Here is an 11,941-nt window from a genome sequence, read left to right as displayed (position 1 = left end):
CCCCAGCCCTATCTCTCTTCTCCAACGTTGCCCACCGCAGCCGTCGCAACCCAGCCACGCTACACTATCGGCACCTCGTTGCCGACCACCACCTCCTCCTCCCCCAACTCCACATCTCCCCCAATCCTCTCTCTTCCTCTCGAGCTTCAACCCCCAAGTTCTCCTCTCTCGGTTTCCTAGCTAGTTGCCATCACAAGGGATGCTACAAGCCACTGGTGTAGCCACTCACGTCAGCAAGGTTGCCACCCTCCTCGATACCCACCATCGTGTGCCCGAGGCCTCTCTCTCGCACTCCCTTTCTATTCCTCTTGGGCTCAGCCCCTTTCTCCTCCCAGTGCCACTGCGAAGCCGCCAGCACCACCACGAGCCCGCCACCAAGGTCACCTCACCCACCACCGTAACCCAACCCCTTCCCCTCCACAGATCCACACCTCTCCCCCTCTCCTCTGTTTCTCTCCACCACGGCCTCAGCTGTGCCATCCCTGAGCCGTGGTGTGCCGCCTCCAGCCACGTCCAGCCTCACAAAACAACCCCTGCCCTCCTCCACTCCACGCACAGTCACAACACCAAATTCTAACTTAGCCCTCCTCCAATTCCACCATCGTGCTCAGCCCAAACCAGTGGCTTTTGACACAACGAGATCATGCCAGACAACAAACAACGCAAGCTTTCAGCCCCTCGCTATGGTATAATCTCTATTCCCTTACATTTAGAACTGTGGTGTTTGTGAAGCTCAAATTGAATGGTGTTGTGAATATGTTGTATTGTGAATGGTGGATTGTGAATGGAGTAGGTTGTGAAGCGACTGTGTGTAGTGTGTAGTGCTGGGGAATTAATGTGAAGTTGTAGATGGAGTGAAGTGCCGGGATTGGGAGTGTGATTGTGTTTGTGAATGCGTGGTGTAGGTGTATAAATGGTATGAGTAGATCTCATGTATTGAGTGTATTAGTTTGGATTGCAAGGGAGTGAATGATATGTATTTGGGCAGAGTATGTACCTTGAATGTATTATGCATGGATGACATTTGTAAGAATAAGTGGATACTTAAATGGATTATATGTTGATCTTAAGTGATAAAGGGGTATGACACATGTATGTTTGGTAGGTTGTATACGTATGTTTGGGTTGGTTGTATTGGTATACATAGTTGGCTTGTGTTATGCATTTGGATGTGAGGAAGTGAATTAGGACTTGGGTTAATGTGCATTGGATTAGGTATGGGGAAAGGGTATTGTTTAAGAATTGGTATTGTGACTACAGTTGGATTTTATGTTAAAGTGGGATCAAGTTGTAGGCTCATGAATAATGGTTGGAGATTAAAGAGAAGCATGGAAGTTCACTTTATTAGTCAGAAAACGAAGTCGGGATTTCAGATTCGTAGTTAGGCTTAAGATGTATGGCAAGGGTTATACTTCAAGAATTGGATGATGACATGTGTAAGTGAAATGAGATGGATATTTTGAATACCGAGAGGTGTAAGTTTGTACAATTGGGAATCTTATGGAGGAGTATGCAAGTAAATAGATAATGAAGGTTATATGGACAATGATTGGTCACAGAGGGAGAAGTCTAAGTAAAGAACCAATTGGAGGTTAAAGACATTAGGAAGAGAATGGACTAAGAGTTAAGCATAGCTTTATTATGCAAGTTTTTACGCTTAATGTTCTTGTAAGTGAAAAGGAAATGATGGAAGGTTGTGAATGCATGTAGGTTGCCATCTGACACGCACATGAATGGATTGGACGAAATGTGCATAGCATGGAGTCCACATTTCGTCTAGGTACGTATTACGTTCATACTCTTTTAGAGTTTTCTAAAGATATGAAAATGAAAATGAAAATGAATGTCTTATAAAATGCTTTTATGAAAAATTATTCTTCTATGAAATGAAATGAAAAGAAATGTTTCTTAGATTAAAAATGCTTTATGAATCTAGGCTAAGGTATTAAGGTTTAAGTATATGTATGTAATGGTCTTCTTTAGCAGCCCCTTTTTATGCACCCCAAGAATAGTTGTACCCAGGTGAATGGATGCTATATGTAGTATGTATTGTATGTATGTTCCATGAAATGAATGATGAGGTTTTATGCTTTATGATTATGAAAAGATGTTTTATGAAATAAAATGAGCTGATGAAAAGGAAATGAATGAATGAAAGGAAAGGAAAGGAAAGGACTAAAAGGAAATGAATGTTTTAATGTATGAAACTACGTAACGGCCATGACTGATGGATGAATGATGGTACCAAAGGACTGAATAGATTGCAATGCCGAGTAAGTAGTACTGGTAGTGCACCCAGTCTGCCCCTTTGAGTGAGGGATTCCCAACCCACGACCACGATCAGAATTGGGTCCCAAAAGATCGTTAACCCTAACACATGGGACGTAACAATGTGTATTGGTCAGAGGAAAAGTGATAAGATTAATTGTATGCGTGAAAGGTTTTAGTTTTACAAAGGAAAGTACAAGGTGGGAAGTGTTTTGAGGAATGAAAACATTTTTAAAAGAAAAACCTTACCTTGTAATGTTTTCAAAAAAAAGAAAATGTTTTATGTAAAATATGTATATGAATGATGAATGCATGAATGAAAACCTATGTGGATATATTTTTACAGTATGAAGTAAAGCTTACTGAGTATTTGATTTATTTTGCTTTTATGTGTGCCCCACCCAGGAATGAAATGATGACGAAGCATCATGACAGACATGGCTCAAGGAAAAGGTGACAGAAGCCTAGACCTTTTGTGTAATATATGAAATCTTATTTTTGTAAAAGAATTTATATTTTAGTTTAATGATTTTTGTTGCAAAACTCTCTCTTAGATTTATAATGAAAGTTTTAAATTTTAACTATAGAATCTTTTATATCGTGGGAAGGGAAGGAAATTGTTTTAAAAGTTCAATAATTTCCATCTCGTTTTTCTAAAATCATTTTCTAAAGTCCCACCACATGGATGGATGTTACATTAAGTCTCCTTATATAGACATCCAAACAGTAAAAATACAATAATGGGATAATCAGTGAGTGAACTTGATGTAGTAAGAATAACAAATGGATGGGATTCCTTGATGAGGCCATTTGTCTTGATGCATCGGCTGAAATAGTAAAAATCAATAATGGTGATTCGACAAGGTTGTTTGTCTTAATGCTTATGCTGAAATAATAAAAATCAATAATGATAATTCCTTGACTAGTCTATTTGTCTTGATGCGTCAACTGAAACAATAAAAATCTATAATTTTCTGCTAGAGTGATAATTGAAGAGATTCCATTGTCTGACTGAATAGTAAAAGTTGTCTTGAAGAATCCATATTTTCTTTATGGCATGATTTGAAGCTCATAATATGAAAGATCCAAGTCAAATGGATCTTGAGCTTCCTAGATTAGATGGACAGGATGGAAGGACGAAGCCTGTTAAGGTGAGGCCTATTGGGTTGGAGATAATCTGACCTACTTTGATGGAGAGGTCAGTTGCACTGGAGATTGTCTGGCTTGAGATTGACCCAATAGTGGGTCTTCCTCTCACCATCACTATCTAAAACTTGTGATATTGCCTTTGCTAATTTCTTTAATTCCTTTTTGTTGGTTATTGATGCCAATTGAGCTTGGAATCTACTACGCTGAACCAAGACTTCAGGAGCTTTGTTAGTTTGGGAGAATGTCTTTATGATATGGTCATAATTATACTTTTCCCACCATTTGATAGAGACTTGGTGGGCTAAGAACTTGACAATGTGGGAAGATGAATATGGGCTATTTACGTATTCTCATTTCATGATTCAAAAAATAAGAGAAGAAGACAATGCTCTAGTGTAGGAGCACAATCATTTTGTGATGAGAAAATTTTAAAACTTGCTTGAAGTGGGATGGGTATGAGAGAAAATTCTAGTCCATAATAACCCCACCATAGTAAAAACTATCGTGGGATTTTTATGGGAAATGCTAAATGTACTTAATAAAAAATTACAAAAAGCTTCTCCACATGTCAGTTACTGATATGTTGAAAATTATGAAATTTAAATTCAAAATTTGAATTTTAAAATAAAACTAATAAAATGAGTTTTGTAAGTAAAATTGTAAGTACATGTAGCACTACACTTTTATTTCTTGTAATTTGTCAAAATGGAGAAACCATGAATGGTGGTTTTTTTTTTTTTAATGTATTTTTTCATGCTTGTTTGTAATTATAATAGTCAAAATAAGGAGGATCATAAGGTTGGAAAAATCTAATTAGAAAATAAGGATTTTTTTCCCACTGCTCTAAAGTAAGAACTTGTTTAATGGTAATTTTGTGAAACAAAATAATATGAAGTGAAGGGGGAGAAGGTTGGACTTGTAGACTGCATGAGATTTCAGAGATAATAATCGAATCTGTGTTTACTAATATGAATTTATAAAAATGTTGAGTCTTCTTAATATTTTGAGGAATATAATGTCAATCTAGAAGAAGAAAAGCGTTGAGTAATTGTTGAGATTCTGTGAGATGTTGGTTTCAAGTTCTAATGGGAAACCTAGATGCCAGTGTAGTTTAATAATAATGGAAGAAGCTGAGTTGTGATTTTAACAGCCTGCTACAAATTCAGTGGATGGATTTTTTAAGCTTTGGGAATGCTGTGAAAATCCTGAAAACTTTTCAAGAATTGACCAATCACATATGTTTTAGTTTGTCATCATAGTTAATCTTAATACTCACTATGATGTTAGAAATGCAATTTTATTTATTTGAGGTATTTAGAAGTGTGAGAATGAGAAACGATTTGTATTATTAGTCTCATATTTAGGATTTTATGGCGCAATAAAACGATTTTTAATTTCTGGAATACGCTTGTTCGAAAACGCATTTTGAATTATTTTGAGGGATTTTGGGGTCAAATTTTGATAAATGATTTGCACTTTGAGGTTAGTATGATTATTTAGGATTTTATAGTGTAAAGTTTATTTTTTACTTTTTTGGAGTGAACAGTAGCTTCGGTGTTAACACCTAGACTAGTGTTTTCAAAATCACAGTGTAGAATAGCCAAATTAGGTTAAAGAAGTTTTATTTGGACTCTTAACAAGATCTTAGCCACACTTTCTAAATAGTATTGGACACTTGGCACCAAGAGGAACCACGAGATGAAAATGTGAAGGAAATCAAGCTTTGTGATCATGCCACCTAAGCAAAACCCTATTCCATCCAACCATCCAATTTATGTCAAACCAAAGATGGTTTCAACCCTAGTGAATTCCTAAATACTTGGAATCCAATTAAAACTCTAAAATCTTGGTGAAAACCAAAATCCCAAATGTCACAACCCCACCTTAACCTAGGACGAGGCTGTGACCCTTTACCTGTTCTTTCCTTATTATATCTGTAGATGCATACCTTATTATTATTGCATTTTTTTGTTTTTTTTTCTACGAAGGTAATAAGGGGTATGCGTGAACATGCCACGCATGTACTTTGCACCTCTAGTTTAGAAAGGAAACACCTGATAGACAATCTGTTCAGCATTTTACATAAACTCAGAGTCCATCATTTATTCATCAAAACATAACTAGTTCTAAATAAGAGGGGACTCAGTCTCTACAATACATACAAAAGGTGTTAAGCCATAGTATGAGGGGTTACCATCACCCCACCATTGAAGTTACACCATTACCATCGCCCCACCATAGAAATTACATTATACCTAAAAGATATACTGTCTTAAAGTTAAATCAACAAAACGTCCCAACACGGGACCCATCCTAAAACATAAAATCCATAAACCATTATCATCAAAAGGTCGAACCGACATTGGAACACTAAGCATCAATGTAACAACCCGATCCTAAGATTAACCATAAGATAAGTTTTATGTATTTTTTATATAACTATAAATATTCTATTATTATTGTTATTATTATTATTATTTGATTAGATTTTACATTTATTAATTTTAATAATTACTACTATAATTTTATTAGATTTTATGTCCCACTAGTGTTTTGGTTTGAATTTAAATCTTATTTCTTCCTATCTCCACCTGTAAATCTCATTTCTTGATTTTATAATTCTAATCTCATACTCATCCTTATCCCCTAATTGATAAATCCAAATCCTATAGGAAACCAAAAATCCTATCATAAACTCTCCCTTTCTCTGTCTATAAAATCCACAAAAACCCTTTGGTTTAAACACACGAAAATATGAAGAACTCACTTGCGCCTTTTATACTCTCTCCAGCAGCGACCACAGCCTCCCTCCCAGCAAGCAGCAGCCACCACGACAGACCACCCTCTCCTCAGCCACAAAAACCACCGACCAGCTTAGCCCTATCGACCACCAATTTCTCTCCCTAATGTTTTCGGTTTAACAGTTTCTCTCTCTCTCATTGCATTGAACCACCATGCCCCAAGGACCACCCAGTTGTGCCGCCGTGACCCCTGCTTGTCACCAGAACCGCCACGCATCAACTCCTCTCTGTGAGTATCACAAGCCTCTCTCTTCCGAGTTCTCTGTTTTGGTCCTGACTCCTATGTGTTTTGATTTCTAGAGGAACTCTAGATGGGCCCTTGGGCCCTAAGCCCTTATGTGCCGGTGCTGGACTTATTTAGATGGACTCATATAGTAATATTATTATAGGCCAGATTGCAACTTTTACAGATTCTAATGATCTTTAAATAGACTTTATTTTAAATTGGGCTTGATCCTATATTATTTCAACAACTTTTTAGTAATTTTATTGGGCTTAATATTAATATCTTAAAGGTGAATTTTTACTTAAATAAATATATTAGTCAAAGACTCATTTATATAAGAAAGTGTTTAAAGAATTTGAAATATATTTTAAAGTATACTATTGAGCCTAATATTTTGTTAATATTCCTTTATCTATTTAGTAGAATTTTAATAAAATTATTATGTTAAGAATATTTAAACAATATTAATATTTATTAGATTTCTTATAAGATTGAATAATTATGTTAAGAAAGGAAACCTATTTTAAGAATTGAGATTTTTATGACTTATTTTTAAAATAGCCCAAGTATTTCTACTAAATTATAATATGTTATTAGTATTTAAGTAATTTAAATACTAGGATTTATTGATTATGGTGTTAAACAAAAGATTTATTTGACTATCTTTTAGATTGTGAATTTAATTAAGTAGGATATTAGTACATTTTGTTCCTAGATAGATTTAGTGATAGTTAATACTGCATATAGGTGACGAGTTACGAAGTGATATTCAAGAAGAAGCGCAATGAGGTAAGTAATTTGATCACAAAATAGGATCATCACAGTTCATCTTATATATAAATATCATTCAAGACAGTTCATTGACAACCATTATTTATGCACCTCTCATGTCATATGTAAACATGTCATCCAGCATAACATACGATCATGTCATTCCGCATCATGTTCAAATTCAGAAATTATAATTATGTATGTATTATGTCATGCATCTCATGTGTATAAGACACGTAAGCTATCTTAAGTTCAAGTGCAAGATAAGATAAGATCAATCAATTAGATGGCCATTCAGATGTATGGTTCCAATGCAGTTTAGTTTCAGGGTGGATGTGCAAGCCACGGACACAAGCGTGGTCCACCATAGTATGCTAGAATACTATCAGTGGCTTCCCTCGAGGCCGCGGGACGTGGGGTTGGTGCATAACCTCGCACACAGGGTTAAGTGTGTTGGCTAGTCAGATCAATCAATTAAATTAGATCAGTTAGATAAGTCAGATCAGTCAGTTAATTTAGATAAAGCAGTCATGCATATCATAAGTATCAGTATAAACAATCATGAATTTAAACTCTTAGTATGAAAATTTTTATGAAAATCTTATATTTATTATATTTACATTGTGATGGATTTCTTGCTGAGTCTTCGACTCATTTTAGTTTTATTTCATGTGTTTAACTACTCAGGTGAGGATGATGAACACGAGCAGGCAGGCCAGGAGTAGAAAGATGAGTTGATTTAGTTTCAGACCTTCTAGAATAAAATTACTTTTATGACATAAATGTTATTCTATTTTTGGAAGACATTTTATTAGTCATTTTTCTACAAAATAAATCCTAAGTTCATTTATTAAATAAGAGATCTCTTGCCGAGTTTTTGTTTTATGAAAAACACGTGACACTCCTAGCCTACGGGAATGGGGTGTTACAATTAGCCCCTCCCTCCCGGTAGTGCCTGGCTCCACAGTCTCTCCATCAATACTTGGACGTTTAAAACATAAACACAAAGTGAGTCTAATACTCAGTAAGCAGTACACAATGCTGTTAACTTATTAATCACATAATCTTTTCTTTGAAAACATGCATACATAAGCATTTGCTAATTCTTCACAATGCTTTTATCCATAAACAGTTTAAGGAATAAACCTTATTTTCATGCATAAACATTTTAAGAAATAACTATACTTTTATGTTTCACTTTCTTTAGCTGGTACACACTATTATGCCCCGTGTGTTGAGGTTAGCGGTCTTTTGGACCTAGATTCCACCGTGGCCACAGGTTGAGAATCCTTTTCATGGGGAGCAACCAGTACTACTTACTCGGCATTGCAATCTGCCCATTTCTTTGGTACCTTTTTCATTGATGTGGCCGTTATGTACTTTCATACCTTAACCTTCATTTCATTTTTTTCCTTTCTTTGCAGTCAAACGTTTTCATTATCTTTCCTTAGTCCAAATGCATATGCGTTTCTTTGAAAAAGAGCATTTCATGTCATGCAACATATAAGTAAGGGGTAGTTATTTAAGAGATAGCATGTATGAAAATCTCATGATGCATTACTTTATACACATACACACAATTATAATCAATAAGGTGCTTAATAGGGGCTACTAAGAAAGGCTTTTACATAATATATACATTCTCTTTCTTTAGAAGAACATTTGAAAACGGAGAGAGGTAAAAACATTCTTTCATAAGAGAACTTTGTGTAAGGAACATGGTCATAGCTACTTACCTCAATGCTTTACTAGTGGTTTCCTTGAACCTGAAAATAAACTCATATTCAATAAAATGGGATAAACACATTAATATTCATCTCACTTTAAGGTTTACTAACCGACACCTTTACACGCTCACTTAAATTCCAAATTGGAATTAAAGTGTTTTCCTTAACCCATTTAGCTACCCACCATACATGGCATTAGGCCAAAACATTAAAATCCTCATTCCAAATATTTTAAAAAAACACATGAAAGTAAATAACATGCTTGCTGCCTCTTTAAGGGCCATTGATTTCTATATGAAGGATAGATGGAAATCATAGGTTAGGAATGTATAGATGGTAGGAATTTATTTAAGAACGGAAAGGAACAAAGAATTGCTACAAGCTGAAATTTTCATCAAAGAGGGCATTTGATAACTTTTTAATCTCGTATGGAAGGTAAATCTAATAAAAGGGCTAATGCTCACAAGATGGTTGATTTTTTGTCACTTGTTTTTCAATAGTTTTTCTTACTAAAATTTAACTTGGTTAAACAAAAGGTGAAATTGAACAAAGAGGATGAAATGGGCTGGTTTAAGTGATGACTTGCATAATTTAGAATATTTTATCACTTCTTAACTTTTATTTTAGTCTAAATTTATTTATTTTTGTTGATTTTTTGCTTCAGTGTTATTATTTAAATTTTATTTCAAATTTGAAGAAAATGAAAGATTCTAATTTTGGCAGCCCATTGTCTGCTGACTCTCTCTCATTTAATGAAGAATTAGGCACTATGAAAAATAAAGCTAAGAGAGAGTTTTACGTAAGGGACCTTTTCGCACGCATGAAGTTTTGGCTTTATGTTGGTTTTTTTTTTTTTTGAGAATAAGGTTCACATTTTATTCATCATAGTGAACATATAAATATGATTTAAAAAGTCAATTACAAACGTTAATAGCTCCTCAGTACACTTTCGTGGCTGACATGGTCTAGTCCAGACGATAGATCTCTAAATACCTAAGTCTAAGGGATCCGTCATATACATCTCTGTCCCCGACAGAGTAATGACAAAACCTATACCCCGACAATGCAGAGTAGGGTGCACCAATCCCATACACCGCCTAAACAGAGAGGGGAGAACACACCGATCGGACCAAGGACTGACTGGACAATTTTTTTTTTTTTTTGAATTTTTATTACAAAAAAGAAGAACAAGACACAAAATGTCGAAGAGAAAGGGGTAGAGAATGAGTTTGGCGGTTTGGTTTTTATGAGAGTTTCACGCGTGGGGCCCTTTTGGTTTTGATTGGAAATGAGATGGAAGCTGGCCTGACTCTTGGACACTGACTGGTATGCGTGGAATAACTGGGCTCTTGAAAACGTACGATGCGGAAGTGGTTTGACTTGGCTGGAGAAGCTGGAACGCGTGCGATACGGAGCTAAATAGCAGGCGGACGAGATGCTGGAGTGCACGGGCGCGATTGAATTTTGAATTTTTCCTTTCCGAAAACACAGAGCGACATAACACAGCAGGCCTTTTTGGCTTTTGGCTCATTTTTGACGCTGCGACTGAGACACGGACCGAGAAGAATATTTTTCAGTGCTCATTTTGTTCCATTCTTATCAGAAAAATAATGGTAAATTTATTTATGTTGAATTTAATTTTTAGCATGAATTAAATTTTCTTTATTCTAGAAAAACGATATAATCTAATTCCGAACTATACTTGATTTTCTATTCTAATTTGAAGTAATTATCTGCTATGTTTATTTTATTTATTTTGAACTTATTGCTTCTAATTAACTGGCCATTAATTAGATGACTTTAATCTTATGATTTGTTGTCGAAAGAAGGAATTAAAGGATAGATCTTGAATATTTTGGCATAGGTAATATAGAGATCGAAAGACTTATATGAACCTATGTAGTATTAAAATCATTAGTCTTATTGCTTTCTCCCTTTATTAATTTACATACTCTTGTGTAAACTGATGAACAAGAATAATTTTCAATTGACAATCAAAAGAGGCTTTTGGATGTTTGGTGGAGATTTGCTAACAAACAGAGAGAATTAAATTCAATTAGTTAGAAGAGTAAAGCATAGTGAGGAATTAGGTGAAATCGATTTTCTAGAAGTTTTCTAAATAAAGTCGAGATTAATATAATTTCAGTATTTTTCAAAAGTAAGTTACCAATCCCTGAGGACGATACTATTCACATCACTTTACTATAAAACTACGATACTGTGCACTTGCAGTTTTGCACCGATCAAGTTTTTGGCGCCATTGTCGGTGATTGATTTCTTCATATTTTTGCCAATATTGATACAAAGTAATCTTGGTTTTAATTTAGAATTTTATTTTATTTTTGTCTCCAGTGTATTTTTGACGTTGGATGCCCCGTGCTAGAACTTGTGACATTATTCATTTTGATTCAGAGATTGAAAGAACTCTTAGATCACAAAGAAAGAATAAAGTACTAGACATGGCTGACGGACAACATGATGCATAACCATGCATCTTGAAGGATTGTGTACAGCCAGTTGTGAATGACAACTACTCGGGTATAAGACGCTAGACCATTAATGCCAACAATTTTGAGCTCAAACCAGCCTTAATTAACATGGTGCAACAAGCCCAATTTAGTGGATCACCACTTGATGATCCCAATATTCATTTGGCGATATTCTTGAAGATTTGTGACACTGTAAAAATCAATAGTGTTACTGAAGATACCATTAGACTGAGATTGTTTCTTTTTTTCTTTGAGGGACAAGGCAAGAGGTTGGCTACAATCTCTATAACCGGGAACCATCACTAGTTGGCAGGACATGGCTAAAAAGTTTCTTACTAAATTCTTTCCACCTGCAAAAAAGCCCAACTCAAGAGTGAAATTGGTCAATTCAAGCAAAATGATTTCGAGTCACTCTATGAAGCATGGGAAAGGTATAAATATTTGATTCGATGCTACCCTCAACATGGATTGCCGGATTGGTTGCAAGTTCAAATGTTTTATAATGGGTTA

General features: G+C 35.3%; 1 non-coding gene across 1 annotated transcript; it reads right to left on the bottom strand.

The window, feature by feature from the left end:
* Positions 1–11,794: 11,794 nt before the first annotated feature.
* LOC118344118 lies at positions 11,795–11,901 on the bottom strand. Its single transcript, XR_004797883.1, has one exon. It is a non-coding gene; the product is annotated as a small nucleolar RNA R71 (small nucleolar RNA).
* Positions 11,902–11,941: the final 40 nt, after the last annotated feature.

The sequence above is a fragment of the Juglans regia genome, chromosome 12 (assembly GCF_001411555.2).
Source record: "Juglans regia cultivar Chandler chromosome 12, Walnut 2.0, whole genome shotgun sequence".
In the NCBI taxonomy this organism is placed as follows: Eukaryota; Viridiplantae; Streptophyta; class Magnoliopsida; order Fagales; family Juglandaceae; genus Juglans; species Juglans regia.
The sequence above is the reverse complement of the archived record's forward strand: the minus strand, read 5'-3'. Positions and strand labels throughout refer to the sequence as shown.